The 17,563-nt window shown below is 47.9% G+C and overlaps 1 long non-coding RNA gene and 1 other non-coding gene across 2 annotated transcripts in view; one reads left to right on the forward strand and one right to left on the reverse strand.

Moving 5' to 3' along the window:
- Nucleotides 1–1,169: 1,169 nt before the first annotated feature.
- LOC133072658 (uncharacterized) overlaps nucleotides 1,170–17,563 on the forward strand; it is a 43,508-nt gene continuing 27,114 nt past the window's right edge. The window contains exons 1-2 of the long non-coding RNA XR_009696788.1: nucleotides 1,170–1,434; nucleotides 13,482–13,804. This is a non-coding gene — a long non-coding RNA (uncharacterized LOC133072658). The remainder of the gene's footprint in view (nucleotides 1,435–13,481; nucleotides 13,805–17,563) is intronic.
- On the reverse strand, nucleotides 4,753–4,825 carry TRNAG-UCC (transfer RNA glycine (anticodon UCC)). Its single transcript has one exon. It is a non-coding gene; the product is annotated as a tRNA-Gly (tRNA).

Here is a 17,563-nt window from a genome sequence, read left to right on the forward strand (position 1 = left end):
CAGCCAAGTATCCACCCACCTGGGGTCAGGGTGAGAGCAGGCACCGAGCACACGGTGTGACAGCTGGAGAAGAGGGGGGCAAGTGGGTGGCCTGGGGGCCACAGGCCTTGTCTCTCACTCTCCTTGTCAGAGAACAGCCAGAAATAAAGCACACAAAGACAGAATAGTGACCAACAGAAGAGCCATTTTCCAGCTCACTCACTTATAGGTGTGTCTATACAACTCTGGTGGAACCAGACTAAAAGGACAGTCTGGTTAGCTCACTTGACCACAGCTAATGTTCCGTTCGTATTTATTCATCAAGGATTTACAAAGTGCCTACTTTGTGCCCTGGAGATACAGCTCTGGAAAAACACCAAAAAGGCACCTGTGTCCAGGGGGCCAGACAGGAAAATAAACAAGATGATTCCAGACCATGCTCATACTCTGAAGGAAGTAACAGGGTGATATGGCAGTAACTGATCACGCTACATACAGGGTGAGAAGTACCTCCCGGGGTGACATGAGGAAACAGCAGCCAAGTGCAAAGGCCCTGTGGCAAGAAGTCACTGTTCTTGGGGTGCAGTAACCAGAGGCAGGAGAGGCAACCAGGATCCTCTAAGGCAGAACCTTGGAGGCCACTGAAGGAGCTTTGTAAAGACCCTCTGTGACAGGTGGAACGGGGGTTAGACGCACCAGTCTGATGGAATCTCTCCATGCAGCGCTGGAGTCTGACCTGGGTTTAAGTTCGATATCAACCGCCCTCTTTCATAAGCTTGGGAAAGCTACCGGAGTGTCCTCATTTGAATAATCAAGGGCTCTCCTGCAGGAAAGTAAAAGACTTGTGTGGGGATTTGCTCCAACCCTCAGCTCTTTCAGACAATTCATCCTTACAGACAAACGCAGACACTTAACAAAACTGGCACAAATTAAACACACACACACACACACACACACACACACACACACTCCTTAAACTGTCAGATAACCGTATTGCATAAACAACAGATATTAAGAGTAGATTCCTCAAGGAAAAATAACTGGTTATGTTGCTACTAATCAAGTTTGTCATACTAGTCTCACATGGTCCTTTAAGAACTCAGTCTCGATCCCAGGGCTGGGTGGATCTGGGCGTTTCAGTTCATTTTCCGTTTCAAAGACGCAAAGCAATAACCATCTCAACGCTGCTATTTCTCTGTTTATCCCTGCCTCTCCCCTTTACGTTGAGTTCAGGGGAAGGCAGGGTGGGAAGGCAGTGAAGCCAGGGAGGGGACGAGAGAATGGAGGCGTGGGGCGGAGAAAGGGGGCGCGGTGAAAACCTGACGGACTGGACCCCGGGAGGAAACCTGGAGTGAGCAAGAGATTTCAGGAAAGAAAAGGAAAATGCGAAGTGACGCAAAGGAGGAAAGGGGCAGGAGGCGAGCGCGCAGGCAGCGCTGGACGCGGAGACCCAGGGTAGGCGGGGCAGGAGGGCGGGGTGCTCCTGGCTCGGGCTCCCGGACGACGGAAGCGACGCGGGGAGAAAGACATAGTGGAAATGTTAGCTATTGAGAGAGGAGAAGAGGCGAGACAGGAGCGGAAAGGGGGCGGGAGGGACGCTGGTGACTGAGGACGCCCGCATGAGCCGAGAGCTAAGACACCTTCCCGGGCTCAGTTCCCCGAGAGTAGAGTGATGGGGGTTAAGGCCGCCGAGGAGGGGGCGGGGCGGCGGGCGCGAGGCCAATGGAAGGGCGAACCGGGGCGGAACGGGGCAGGGCCACGGGCGTGGAGCCAATGGGAGAACGACTCGGCGTGGGGGCGGGGCGCCGGGGCCGCTCGAGGGCCAATGGGAAGGGAGTAGGGGCGGGGGCGGGGCCCCGGGCGAATGGGAATCCGAGCCAGGGGCGAAGGCGGTGCGGTCGCGGCGTGGAGGCGAGAGGACCAATGGGCGGCTGAGCCGCAGCGCGCCGTCGGCCGCCCGGCCCAGCGCCGGCGCTGGGGGAAGGGAGGGAGAAGGACCCGGAAGGCGGTGGGGGCGGGGAGACGGGCTGACAACCTGTCAAATCCACTTGGGGACGAACTAGGTCACGCGCCTCCTGGAGCCAGGGCACCCTCCCCCAGCCCCGCGAGGCCCGGCGGGTGGCCCCGCGGGGCCCGGCCTGGCTGCTTCCTCTTCCGGCCGGCGGTGGGGGCGGGGCGGCCGGCCGGGACACCTGCCTCCCCGGCTCCACGGCCTCCCGCGGCTCGCAGGAGCCTGTCCGCACGGTCGCTCCCTGACTAACCGGGCCCACCGCCGCGGCTCCTCAGTTGGAAACGTGTGTCTCCTGAGCGGGCGCGCCGAGTTGAGAACCCCGCCCCGCTCACCCCTCACGCCTCAGCCCCGCCGCCCTCACGGCGCCCGACCGAGGGGGCCGTGGACGCGTCCTGGCCGGGCCCGCGTTTGCGGAAGCAGCCGGCCGCGCACTACTTGGCGCGGAAGGACCCGCGGGCGGCGGAGGGATCCCGCGCGCACCGCTTCCAGAGCCGCCGCCGCCACCGGGTCTCGCGGGCGACTGCGGGCTGCTGTGGGCACCCCGCCTGGCCCCGACGGGCCGCGCATGGAGCAGGCCCGGCGCCGCCGCCCTGAGCCTCGTTGCTTTTCGTTCCCGCTCACCGGTGTCCACCGGAGGGGCACCGGGCTCCCTTCGCTGGGCGGCGGGCAACACGAGCCGCGGGCTGACTGGGCTGCAGGCCGAGGACGGCGCTTTGTGTCCGGGCGGGTATAAGCAGGGACGCGCTCGCTGTCCCCCGTCCCGGCCCAGCTGGTCGGTCGGTCGTCCAGACGCTGCTCCCCGCGTCACCTGGACACGTAGAGCTTAGACTGTTCCCCGGCGAATGCAGTGAAATAAAAGCCTGACGTAGAAGTCAGCACTCGTCCCGGTCCGGGATCATAAACTGGCTCCAACATCATCGCGTAGGATTTAAGCCCCTGTGTGTCTCCTCCTCAGACCATAAGTCTACTTCTCTTCAACACGGATCCAGAAGAGAGCTAGATCCATCTTTTTTAAGGTCTTCAAAATGGATGTTGATGCACAGTCATAAGTAAGCAATACTTATGCTCATATGTTGAGTCTCTTCATGATATTCCTCGATGCCAGTTTTGCTGAGGAGTTTTGCATTGAATGGACAGAATGTCTTTGTTTTATTTTTACTACTTGGCCATTCAAATTCGGTTAATTTCTCCCCTAAACAAGGTGATGCATTGTTTGAACTGACGGTGACCAACTCCTCTACTCCTTTCCCAAACTATGTGAGCTAAGGGTGAAATGTAGATTAAAAACGTTAAAATTTGAACAGTAAATTTAAATTTTTGACAGTTATTTGAAGTGTTTCTCTGCAATATTACTGTGAAGTGGAACAAAGGGGAAAACATTTCCTTTTCATTCACATATCTTTGAATAAATATTTCTTGAATATATACAGGCGTCGTGTGCTAACATTTGCATGTGTTTACAGGTGAAGCATTGTGCTCATTCTTTTTATTACTTTACCAAGTGCATATTTCATCAATAAAATAATTTTTTTCCTTTTAAAAGTTCAGCCGTGAATTAAACACATATTAGCTAACACACTGGGGGAAAAGAAAACAATATACTATGTCATCAGTGTACAGAATTACACATGTACATTTTTGCATTTATCATGGTCACCAAGAAAGAAAACTATGGACAAGTTAAACAAACAAACCAAAAAAAAACCCTTAAAACGAAAATGTCCTTTAAGTTCAACATACATGAGCTTGATCATTAATTAGGCTGAAGAAACATGGTATTTATTATTCTATAATATAAGATAATAAAGGGTTGGTCAAGACGTCCAACCTTTACAAAATTAAAATCTGGGAATTCGCTGGTCCAGTGGTTAGGACTTAGAGCTTTCACTACAGGACTTCAGGTTCCATGCCTGGTGAGGGAACTAGAAACCTGCAAGCCACAAGTACAGCTAAAATAATTAAATGACTGAATGAAAAATAAGATAAAGTAAAAATTAACAATAAAAAGACCTCTTAGATTTCATTATTGTCTGAGGCGACTTAGCACGTCACATTTTTACAGTTAATACTCTCTGAGAAGGGGCTCTGCAAGTGGCACAGTGGTAAAGAATCCACCTGCCAGAGCAGGAGGCACACGCGACTCGGGTTCTAACCCTGGGTAGGGAAGATCCCCTAGAGTAGGCAACCGACTCCAATATTTTTGCCGGGAAAATTCCACAGACAGAGGAGCTTGGCCGGCTCTATAGTCCATCAGGTCACAAAGAGTCGGACACGACTGAGTGAGCACGCACTAAGAAGACAATAAAACAATGTGTTTTTCTTCAACAAATGAACCACAAGATAGTCTACTGAAAATCGCCACTGAAAACATGAGAATGAAATTTACATCCTTATACAAAACTGGGGCTTCCCCGGTGGCTCAGCGGTAAAGAATCTGCCTGTAATGCAGAAGCCACAGAAGCCTCGGGTTTGATCCCTGGATCAGGAAGATCCCATGGAGGAGGAAATGGCAACCCACTCCAGTATTCTTGCCTGGGAAATCCCATGGACAGAGGAGCCTGGCGGGTTGTAGTCCATGGCATCGCGTTAGACATTACTGAAGCCACTTATCACAGCACAGCACATACAAAACTTGCATGTTGCATTTAGGTACTGGAACTAAGTGTCACATTAACAAGTAGAATTAGAGATTTTTTTTTTAAATATATGTTTATTTATTTATTTGACTGCATGAGGTCTTAGTTACAGCACATGGGATCTTGTTCCCTGACCAGGGTTTGAACCCGGGCCCCCTGCATTGGAAGCACAGAGTCTTAGCCACTGAACCACCAGGGAAGTCCCAGAATTAGAGATTTTTAAGTTTAAACAAGCACAGTATTGAAACAATCATCTCACTGCTTTAGGGTATACTTTCTCTCCTATCATGGGATTCCCTGACAGTTCAGTTGGTAAAGAATCTGCCTGCAATGCAGGATACTCAGGTTTGATTCCTGGGTCGGGAAGATCCGCTGGAGAAGGGATAGTCTACCCACTCCAATATTCTTGAGCTTCCCTTGTGGCTCGGCTGGAGATGAATCCGCCTGCAATGTGAGAGACCTGGATTTTATTTCTGGGTAGGGAAGATCCCCTGGAGAAGGAAAAGGCTACCCACTCCATGGCCTGGAGAAGTCCATGGTCTGTATAGTCCACAGGGTCACAAAGAGTCTGACACGACTGAGTCACTTTCACTTTCACTCCTTTAACAAAGGGTTAAAAACAGCATTTCTTAAAATGAGTATTTTAATAAGATGTGTCACACTTTTTAAAGTTCTAATTTCATAAGCAAGCTAACTCCTTCCATTTCTCTCCTCAAATATGAAAATTAGAAACATTCTGCCTTAATTATTTCTTCTGTTGTACCCCTTGCTAGCAAATCCTTTTGGAATAGATTGGGAAAATTAATTACCTTTATAAATGGAGTTACTGTTTTGCCTAAACACTGCATGTGTAATTCCCTCCTATACGGAGGATTTTTATAATTCCCTACCCAAATGTCTTGGAGCAGCTTTATTTCTCAGTTGGTAGTGGATTTCATGGGTTTCCCAGGTGACTCAGTGGGTAAAGAATCCACCTGCAAATGCAGGAGATGCTGGTTCAATTCCTGGGTCAGGAAGATCCCCTGGAGGAGGGTATGGCACCCCATTCCAGTATTCTTGCCTGGAGAATCCCATGGACAGAGGAGTCTGGTGGGCTACAGTTCATGGGGTCACAAAGAGTCAGACATGAGTGAAGTGAACAAGCACTGAGTGCATTTCTTGGACCAGAGGAAAGAGTAGGCAACCTCTTCTATTGGGGAGGAAGGTGCGTGGCTTTCCCACAGGGTAAAGACATCCTCTAGCCAGGTACAGATGTGAGGACTGGACCAAAAAGAAGGCTGACTGAAAAAACTGATGCTTTCGAATTGCAGTCCTGGAGAAGACTCTTTAGAGTCCCTTGGACTGCAAGGAGATCAAATCAGTAAATCCTAAAGGAAATCAACCCTGAATATGCATTGGAAGGACTGCTGCTGAAGCTGAAGCTCCAGTACTTTGGCCATCTGATGTGAAGAGCCGACTCATTGGAAAAGACCCTGATGCTGGGAAAGGTTGAGAGCAGGAGAAGGGGATGGCAGAGGATGAGATGGTTGGATGGTATCACTGACTCAGTGGACATGCATTTGAGCAAACTCCAGGAGATGGTGAAGGACAGGGGAGCCTGGCGTGCTGCGGTCCATGGGGTCGAAGAGAGTCTGACATAATTGAGCGACTGAAGAACAACAACAAAAGACGTCCTCAGGCCAGCTCAGCCTAGACTTTGTGGTTGGGAATTCAGCTCGGACCAAAAGAGGTAAAAGAGTCTATGAAACGGGAGCCAACATGCCTTGAGTTAAAGGTTGCAAATCTGTGGTCTCCAGAGGTGTTTTGCTTGCCTCTCAGGATATTTAGAGATTTTAAAATTAGTGTCCCAAGATTTTTTAAACAATGGGAGACTTCAGATGAATATACAGAATTGTAGCTTCTCTTGAAAATTAGACTAATACGGCTCATTTCTTGCCTGGTTAGTGGTGCTCTGGCTGACTAGCCGCTTCCCTCTTCAGTCGGGGTATTCATGCTATGGGCTTCCGGGGTGGTGCTAGTGGTAAAAAACCCGCCTGCCAGTGCAGGAGATGTAAGAAACGCGCGTTCAATCCCTGGGTTGCGAATATCCCGTGGAGGAAGGCATGAAAACCCACTCCAGTATTCTTGCCTGGAGAATCCCATGGACAGAGGAGCCTGGCGGCCTGTGGTCCATGGGGTCACAAAGAGTCGGAGGTGACTGAAGCAACTTAGCACGCACACACATACATGCTATACCCTCGGCCTGGTGCGATCAGTTACTTTGGCTACTTGACCCCTGGAGGAATGAGTATTTGGAATACCTGCTCTAGGCATATAAAATTGTGAAAGTCTTCATCACAGGGTGAAGGTAGACTTAGGAAGAAGAGATGATCCTAGGTTTTTACTCTGAGTAAACATAATGAGCTCAGAAATGAAATGTCAGTGGAATTATATATGGCAACTAGTTGCATCTCATGATGCCCCTTATCAGGCCCCTGGCACAGGGCAATGTTGGGTTATGTCAAGTTAAAATTTTAATTAAAAATTTAAATAGTTTGTTTGTGTGTGTGTGCTGTACTTTCTGCTTGCAGAGTCACTGCCTTGGTTCAAATGAATTTCACTGAAAGTCTTGGCTAGTAGAACCCAGGAACAGTAGTCAGTTACGAAAGTCTGTGCAAGAAGGGATCCCCCAAAGTCTACAGAATAATGATAATGATAATGACAACAGTGCCTTGACATTACTGAGCAGTGACCATGTGCTGGACATTGTTCTAAGTGTTTTATCTGATTTAGTTTTGGCCATGCCACATGGCTTTCAGGATCTTAGTTCCCCAATCAGAGATTGAACCCGGGCCCTCAGCAGTGGACGCATGGGGTCCTAACCACTGGACCAAAGAGAATTCATCATTCCTATATTTTAGTTTCCCATTTGCTGCCTCACCTTCCTTGTCCTCTTGAAGCTACCTTGAACCCTCTAAGACCCAGACATGAGGTGACTACTCTAGTTTCCTGTAGCTTCAGTTCAGCTCAGTTGCTCAGTCATGTCCGACTCTCTGCGACCCCATGGACTGCAGCACGCCAGGCCTCCCTGTCCATCACCAACTCCCGGAGCTTACTCAAACTCATGTCCATCGAGTCGGTGATGTCATCCAACCATCTCATCCTCTGTCATCCCCTTCTCCTCCCACCTTCAATCTCTCCCAGATTCAGGGCTTTTTCCCAAGGAGTTGGTTCTTCGCATCAGGTGGTCAAAGTATTGGAGTTTCTTGCCCTGTCTTGGGGCTTTTCTTGTTATGGTCTGTGTGTCTTCCTGTTGACATCAGACCTGTCACCTCAGCAAGAAATATTCCTTTTCTAGGGCAGAGAGGAGGGAGAATCAGCCGAGACTGGGGCAACAGATGTGAAAGGAAGAGACAGAAATAAGATGGGTAGCACTAAGGACGTATAAAGCCACAGCCTGCTCTTTCTGACCATAATACCGCCATCATCAAAAGCAACAAGCCCAGTAAGACGGCAGCACACCAGAAGAGGCCCCAAGTTTGTGTGCAGGCGGATTGTGTTTCTGACGATTGCTGGGAGTGTGGAGGAGACCACACGGGCAGAGTTACACTCGGGTAGAGTCCAGATACACCATTGGGGGAAGAGCACACAGAATGCACTTTCATATAATGGAACATTTGTGAACATTTTAATAAGATGGCTCAATGCTGTATCAGATGAAGAAACAGCCGAAAATAAAATCATCTATAAAAACATATTGAGGGCAAGTCCCTGGTGGTCCAGCGGTTAAGGTTCTGTGCTTTCACTGCCAAGGGCCTGGGATCAATCCCTCGTTGCGGAACTAAGTTCCTGCAGGTCTCAAGATGAGGCCAGGAAAAAAACACACACACACATTTTTAGGAGTTAAAATACTATTTCAGATTTTTAATTGATTAAGGTGTTTTCTCAGGTTTTGCTGGTGCTCAGTGGTAAAGGATCCACCTGTCAATGCAGGAGACATGGGTTCAATCCCTGATCCGGGAAGATGCCACCTGTCGAGGGACAACTAATGCCACTACCATTGAGCCTGTACTCTAGACTCTGGGAGCCACAACTACTGAGCCCACGTGCAGCAACTTCTGAAGTCCACAAGCCCCGGAGCCCTTGCTCCGAGACAAGAGAAGCCACTGCAATGAGGAGCCCATGCACTGCAGCTAGAGAGTGGCCCCTGCTCACTGCAACTAGAGAAAGTCTGAGTGGCAATGAAGACCCGGCACTGCCAAAAATAAATTAATAAAATTATACACACACACACACATATATAATTCTATCTACATATTTAAAAGGCTAGAAGATGGGGAAGGAAATGGCAACCCGCTCCAGTATTCTTGCCTGGAAAAGTCCATGGGCAGAGGAGCCTGGTGGGCTGTAGTCGTGGGGTTACATGACTGAGCACATGTGCGTGAGGGTGCAGGGAGATGGGTTGGTAACAATAAACTGGTAGAACTTAAAAAAAAAAAAAAAAGGCTAGAAGAAAGCTTGTCAAAATAGTAGTGATCTGTGTGGGTTAGTGGCTCAGTAGTGTCCGACTCTGCGATCCCATGGACTGTAGCCTGCCAGGCTCCTGTGTCCAGGGGATTTTCCAGGCAAGGATACCAGAGTGGGTTGGAATTTCCTTCTCCAAGTAGTGGTCTGGATTTCGAGAAAATTTTCTAGTGATCATAAAGTAGTTACATAAACAAAAGAAGATAAATAAGAACTAGGGGGGAAAGTTAAAAATCAAGCTGAGAAAAATGGACCTACTGAGCTTTAGTTCCATGAAAGAAACAAAAAATGATATCCTGCTTTGACAGAGGTTACCATCTCCAGATGTCAGAAGCATTCTCCAGGCATCTCAGGGGACTGGGCCAAAAAGGACGGAGGGCTGAGCAGAATCTCCTCCCAGGGCTGGAGCAGAAACCTGCAGTACACATCCACTGATGCCTCACCTGTGATGCCAGCTCTGAGCAGAGAAGAATGGCATATAATGTGGCCCCCTACTGCAGCTCTTGGAGCCTGTTGGCCCCCCAGTTCCTTTAAGAAGGAGTCGTATGTGATCCAGAGCATCTGAGAAGTTATTCCAGCTTGCCAGGGTTGCCATAATGAGGTACCACCAGTTGAGCGGCATAAACAGTAGAGGTTTATTTTCTCAGCATTCTGTAGGCTGGAAGACTGGGACCAAGGCACTGCAGGGCTTGTTTCATCTGTGGTCTCTCTCATTGACTTGTGGGTGACGGCCTTTCTGATGTGTCCACACATGACTGTCCCTCTGTATCTGTCTGAACCTCTTCTTAAAAGGACACCACTCAGATTGGATCAGTTCAGTTCAGTCAGACCTGTCCAACTCTGAGTGACCCCATGGACTGCCGCACGCCAGGCTTCCCTGTCCTTCACCAACTCCCAGAGCTTGCTCAAACTCGTGTCCATCCAGTCGGTGATGCCATCCAACCATCTCCTCCTCTGTCGGCGCCTTCTCCTCCCGCCTCAGTCTTCCCCAGCATCAGGGTCTTTTCCAATGAGTCAGTTCTTCACATCCAGTGGCCAAAGTATTGGAGTTTTGGCTTCAGCATCAGTCCTTCCAATGAATATTCAGGATTGATTTCCTTTAGGATTGACTGGTTGGATCTCCTTGAGTCCAAGGGACTCTCAAGAGTCTTCTCCAACACCATGGTTCAAAAGCAACAATTCTTCAGTGCTCAGCTTTCTTTATAATCCAATGCTCACATCCATACATGACTACTGGAAACACCGTAGCTTTGACTAGATGAACCTTTGTTGGCAAAGTAATGCCTCTGTTTTTAAATATGCTGTCTAGGTTGGTCATAGCTTTTCTGCCAAGGAGCAAGCGTCTTTTCATTTCATGGCTGCAATCACCATCTGCAGTGATTTTGGAGCCAAAAAAAAAAAAGTCTCTCACTGTCTCCATTGTTTCCCCATCTATTTGCCATGAAGTGGTGGGACCAGATGCCATGATCTTAATTTTCTGAATGTTGAATTTTAAGCCAACTTTTCACTCTCCTCTTTCACTTTCATCAAGATGTTCTTTAGTTCTTCTTTGCTTTCTGCCATAAGTGTGGTGTCACCTGCATATCTGAGGTTATTGATATTTCTCCCAGCAATCTTGATTCCAGCTTGTGCTTCCTCCAGCCCAGCATTTCTCATGAAGTAGTCTGCATATAAATTAAATAAGCAGGGTGACAATACACAGCCTTGACATACTCCTTTCCCGATTTGGAACCATTCCATTGCTCCATGTCCAGTTCTAACTGTTGCTTCTTGACCTGCATACAGATTTCTCAGGAGGCAGGGCAGGTGGTCTGGTATTCCCATCTCTTCAAGGATTTTCCACAGTTTGCTGTGATCCACATAGTCAAAGGCTTTGGTGTAGTCAATAAAGCAGAAGTAGATATTTTTCTGGAACTCTCTTTGCTTTTTCGATGATCCAACAGATGTTGGCAATTTGATCTCTGGTTCCTCTGTCTTTTCTAAATTCAGTTTGAACATCTGGAAGTTCACCATTCATGTACTGTTGAAGTTTGGCTTGGAGGATTTTGAGCATTCCTTTGCTAGCAAGTGAGATGAGTGCAATTGTGTGGTAGTTTGAACATACTTTGGCATTGCCTTTCTCTGGGATTGGAATGAAAACTGATCTTTTCCAGTCCTGTGGCCACTGCTGAGTTTTCCAAATTGGCTGGCATATTGAGTGCAGCACTTTCACAGCATCATCTTTTAGGATTTGAAATCGCTCAACTGGAATTCCATCATCTCCACTAACTTTGTTCGTAGTGACGCTTCCTAAGGCCCAGTTGACTTCACATTCCAGGATATCTGGCTCTAGGTGAGTGATCACACCATTGTGGTTATCTGGGTGATGAAGATCTTTTTTGTACAGTTCTTCTGTGTATTCTTGCCACCTCTTCTTAATATCTTCTGCTTCTGTTAGGTCCATACCATTTCTGTCCTTTTCTGTGTCCATCTTTGCGTGAAATATTCCCTTGGTATCTCTAATTTTCTTGAAGAGATATCTAGACTTTCCCATTCTATTGTTTTCCTCTATTTCTTTGCATTGATCACTGAGGAAGGCTTTCTTATCTCTCCTTGCTATTCTTTGGAACTCTGGATTCAAATGGGTGTATCTTTCCTTTTCTCCTTTGCTTTTTGCTTCTCTTCTTTTCAGAGCTATTTGTAAGGCCTCCTCAGACAACCATTTTGATTTTTTTGCATTTCTTTTCCTTGGGGATGGTCTTGATCCCTGCCTCCTGTACAATGTCACGAACCTCCATCCATCATTCTTCAGGCACTCTGTCTATCAGATCTAATCCCTTGAATCTATTTGTCACTTCCACTGTATAATTGTAAGGGTTTTGATTTAAGTCATAACTGAATGGTCTAGTGGTTTTCCCTACTTTCTTCAATTTAAGTCCTAATTTGGCAATAAGGAGTTCGTGATCTGAGCCACAGTCTGCTCCTGGTCTTGTTTTTGCTGACTGTATAGAGCTTCTCCATCTTTGGCTGCAAAGCATATAATCAGTCTAGTTTTGGTGTTGACCATCTGGTGATGTTCATGTGTAGAATCTTCTCTTGTGTTTTTGGAAGAGGGTGTTTGCTATGACCAGTGCGTTTTCTTAGAAAAATTTGCTTCTTGTTCTAATGGGGAGGGCCATATCAGTAAATCTTTAATTCAGCTTTCTGTTGAAGGGCAGGGCTGTGTTCCCTTCCTGTTGTTTGACCTGAGGCCAAACTATCGTGGAGGTAATTCTGAGCCACCAGGGAAGTCTCAGAGGTAATGAAGATAATGGCAACCTCCTTCAAAAGCTCCCATGCATGCACTGCCGCACTCAGTGCCCCTGACCCTGCAGCAGGCCACTGCCAACCCACGCCTCCACCAGAGACTCCTGGACACTCCCGGGCAAGTCTGGGTCAGTCTCTTGTGGGGTCACTGCTCCTTTCTCTGGGGCCCTGGTGCACAAGGTTCTGTTTGTGCCCTCCAAGAGTCTGTTTCCCCAGTCCTGTGTAAGTTCTGGCAGCTCTATGGTGGGGTTAATGGCGACCTCCTCCAAAAGGGCTTATGCCATACCCAGGTCTGCTGCACCCAGAGCCTCTGCCCCTGTGGCAGGCCACTGCTGACCCATATGAGATACAAACCCAACCCAGGTTGGATTAGGACCCATCTTAATGGGGCTTTCCTGGTGGCTCAGATGGTAAAGAATCTGCTGGCAATGCAGGAGACCCAGATTCCATCCCTGGGTTGGGAAGATATCTGGAGAAGGGAATACCCACTCCAGTATTCTTGCCTGGAGAATCTCATGAACAATGGAGCCTGATGGGCTACAGTCCACGGAGTCGCAGAGTTGGACACGACTGAGTGACTAACACTAATGACTTCATTATCCCCTCAAAGACCTGTCTCCAAAACCAGTCACTTTCTGGGGCCCTGGAGGTTAGGGCTTGAATATGAGCTTTGGGGTGACACAGTGCGGACTGTAGCAGAAGGTCAGGGTGGTTGGAGAAGTTGGCAGTGTTCACTGAGACACTTGGGCGATTATCCTCGAATCAGAAGGATGGAAATGAGGCTGTTTGGGTCCTAGTAAGAAAAGTGGTGTGACTATAAAGGGGCGCGGCCTTCAAGAGGAAGGAAGGAAATGTCTGGTTGGAGTAGTTAGCTGTGTTTTCAGAAAATTTTGGCCAGTTGGCTCCGTTTAAATTCTGTAGCATGGAAGAAAACCATCTTAAGGCCTAACCTCGAGATAGGACTTTCCAATCTAGAGGATTATTAGAACTGAGGAAGGTAAGACAACAGCACATCTGTTGCATACCTGAAATGATCTTCTCAATACCTCCTTTTATTTAATGTATAGGAACTGCATCCTGCCTACTTGGGAATCTCCTAGAAAGTACACGTACACCACCCACCAACAACTGCGCCCGAAGAACTCGCAGCTACGTGACAACATGCTATAGCACCCTGGGTCCTGGCACACTTCTTGTGTTGTCTGTGATGAAAGATGAAGTGGCGTCTCAAGAAGGTGAAAGCAAAAACAAGGACAAGTAGAGCAACGATTAACAACAACAAGACAAACTGCAGCCTGACTTGGCCTTCCCTGCAGTAAAAGAATTTTGAATTTGAGCCAAAGAATTCTCCATTTCGTTCTGTAGCAGGCTCCGGTCCCTTTTGGAAAAGGTAAGGGTACATATAATGAATAAATAATATCACCATATTTGGCTTCAGGAGAAAAAAAACCTGCATGTGCAAGCAACCGTCTCTCCCTTGTTTCAATATTAAATTGCTTAGTTGGTCTAAAGCAAAGCTTTAAAAATTAAAAAAAAAGAAAAAAAAAAAAACTGCCTGGCACCCACATCATTTAGTATAAACCCAGAGGAAATCAGCCAGCTTAAGCAAATGGCACTGGGTCAACTCTGACTTTCTTGTCTACTGTACTCCTTTTTATGTAGGCCTCACAAGATTTGTATTTTGCTGCAGCCTGGGGCACAGAAAGCTTAAATGATGCTTAAGTGACTAAACTGTGCCCAGTGCCCCGTCGCTCGGCCATGCCTGACGCTGTGTGACCCCATGGACTGTAGCACCTCAGGCTCCTCTGTCCGTGGGATTTCCCAGGCAAGGATACTGGAGTGGGTTGCCGTTTCCTTCTCCTGGGAATCTTCCCGACTCGGGGATTGAACCTGGGTTTCCTGCATAGCAGGCAGATTCTCTACCGCTGACCCACCTGGCAAGCCCATGCATGCACTGACCTATATCTACTTTAATTCATGAGCTGAAGCCGTAGCCTCCGATGTGATGCATCTTGAGACAGGGCCTTCAGGAGGTAACTAAGGAAAATGAGGTCATAGGGTGGAGCCCTGATCCGACAGAATTAGTGTCCTTCTGAGATGAGACAGCTGAGAGCTCCCTCTCTTCCTGCCGTGTGAGGACACAGCAAGGAGGCAGCCTTTGGAAAGCCATGAGCCAGAAAACCAGAAACCAAGTCAGTGGGCACCTTGATTCTGGATTTCCCAGACTCTGCAGCTGTGAGAAAATGAATGTTGTTTAGGCCAGCCAGTCTACAGGATGGCAGCCAAGGCTGACTGATAGAAATGGCTTGTCTAAACATTTGCCTGTCTCCCTTTGCAGGGTCCAAGCCTGCACCTTAATTATCTCTTCATCACCTTCTTTTCTGAAGAAATTACACCCAGTCCTCTCTGGGGAAAATAAGTCGCCTTTTATTCTTTGTCAGAGCACTTTTAACAACGCGTTTAAACCAGTCTGTATTTATAGTGTTTATTCATTGGCTTGTTGATGTTTACTGGCACTGGCATGGGGGATTCATGACACAGGGGGCCCTGCCCCCCCACGCCCCCAGCAAAGCAGAAGTCTGACACCCATGGGCAGCAAGGTAAAGGCTCTGTTTTACTACAGCTGTGCCCATTTTGGTGAGTAAAAGGGTCAGAGGACTCTTTTAAGTGTTCCAGTCACAATGCAGGACATTTACTGAGCGAGGTTAATAGCAAATATATCAAATATTTAAAAACTTAGGTTAGACAATTAACATAAGGATTCAGTAAGCCAGGGCGCTCTTGAATTGGTTCTCTATTTCATTCAAAATAGGCTCTGACTGGGTAGGAAAGAGAATCTGCTCAAAGTCGGCTCATCCGTTAATTAATAGACGATGATGTTGAACAAGCAAGTTGATGACAAGGGTTCAGAGCTAAGATCCCAGGAATCTGTCCTCCAGTTCTGACTTGGCTATAACTAGCTGTGTGACCTTGGGCTAATCACTCAGCACTTCCCACACCTGGGTTTCCTCTTTAAAAGGGTGAGTTTCCACCAGGACATGCCCTACCAATTTCTCAGGGCTGAGGTAAGGGTGGGGATGCTAAAACAAGATCATAGTGTTTTTAAATCTTATAACAAATTTAATCCAGATGAATTAATTCTGTGTCAGTATGAGCTACCATGGAAATCTCAGCCCTGTTACCTGCGTCCCAGAGAACTGGGGCACACGTGTGCCTTTGGACAACACATGGATGAGATCCTGACATCCTTTGGGGTGCTTTTCATGGCTGCACCCAGGTCAGCCCTTGGCAAAACTGATTTATTTAAGTGTGTGGGGGGTTTTTTGCTTGTTTCTTTTTAGCCATGACTGGCTTCACTCACAATTATTGCATAGACAGAGGTGGCTCTTATGATCCCGAGGTACCAAAAGTTGCTCCTTTGCCTCCTTGGAGGGTGAAAATGTGGCAAGTAGACCTCCTTCTCCGTGGCTGACGATTCTACACCCCTCCAGAACCTGCTCCCCTCAGGAACTCCCCACCAGAAAAATCAATAAAGGTATTTGCTCCTGAAGAAGTCGTTGTGTAAAAGTAACCACAGCCTGGGCCTGAGGCCACACCTCTGGCCACGCCCTCCAACACAGTAACCGGAGAATTACCGGAAGAGGAGGGGAGAGGGCCCTGGCAACCCAGATGGGTGCCCCGACTGTACAGCTAACCAAAGACCTACAGGCCAGCGTTTTTCCAAATAGAAGTGAATTCTGGTCTCCACGACCAAGCTCCAGGACTTGCTGGATTTCTTCTTACTGGCCGTCTGAGAGGTTAATTAGTTTCAGCTGAGTTCCAGCATACCCCGGCCAGTATACCTGGCACTCTCTACAGTCAACTCCACACCTATAGCGAAGAGTTGTCTTCTTTTTTTTTTTTTCTCCCAAAGGATGGTGTAATGTTTGGGGAAAGCCAACCCAGGATAGAGGCCAAAGTGGGTCAGGTTGGGAATTTAATTATCGAAGTGTGTAACTCAGCACTTTCTACTTTTCCTAACATACAAATCCTCAAAAGGAGAAAGAAGAAAAAGAAAGGATGGAGGGAGGGAGTTCGTTCAAGTGTTACACATTAAAACGGTCTGCTTTCTCGAGTCCCACCGAATAGATATTCCTCAGGTTCTAGCACTAGCCCATCTTTGACTCTGTCCCCCAGGACAACTTTGTAACTTACTTACTGTTTGCCAAATGCCCAACCTACTTTCAAACAATATCCAGAGCAGCCGGTTTCAATTAGCACCTCTACCCAATGAATTCTTAAATCTACATTTCTAATTTAACCTTCTCAACCCCTCCGGTGTGCAATTGCAACATTTCCTGGGCTCTTTTACCTCTAAATGCCACCACTCCTTTGACTCATTGAACCCAGAAGGACTTCCTGTTTTCTCCCAAACCAATATATCCTGTGTTCCTGATCTGTTCCTGACTGGACTTCTGACATTTCTGGCTACCTAGGTTCTCAGTAGGCAGCATACCAGATGGCATGGGCGGAAATCTTATTGAAAAAATGCATGAGGACTTCCCTGGTAGTCCAGGGGTTAAGAATCTGCCTTCCAATGTTGGAGACGCGGGTTTAATCCCTGGTCAGGGAACCAAGATCCCACATGTGGGTGCATGCATTTGTGTTCAGTCATGAACAGACTTTTTACACCCCCATGGATTGTAGCCTGCCAGGTTCCTCTGTCTTTGGGATTTCCCAGATACATGTCTAGGAAATTCCAGAAGATCCTCCTCCAGGGGATCTTCCCAATCCAGGGATCGAACCTGTGTCTCCTGCATTGGCAGGTGGATTTTTTACCCCTGAGCCACCTGGAAAGCCAGCCTCCAGGCAACTACACCCTGGAGCCAGATCACTGCAGCTAGAGAGAGCCCAAGAACCATAAGGAAAGATCCTGTGTGCTGAAACTAAAGACCCTATGACAAGCCAGATAAATATATCTTTTGCAGAAAATGCACAAACCTCACCCAGGATCGGTTATATTGGAATCTCTAGAGGTGAGATCCAGCCATCAGCATTTTTTAAAGTTCCCCAGGTGGGACTTCCTTGGCAACTAAGTCCGGAAGCCATGACTACTGAGCCCATGCACCTAGAACCTGTGCTCTGCAACAAAAGAAGTCACCGCAGTGAG

This window comes from Dama dama, chromosome 18, assembly GCF_033118175.1.
Source record: "Dama dama isolate Ldn47 chromosome 18, ASM3311817v1, whole genome shotgun sequence".
NCBI classification, from domain to species: Eukaryota; Metazoa; Chordata; class Mammalia; order Artiodactyla; family Cervidae; genus Dama; species Dama dama.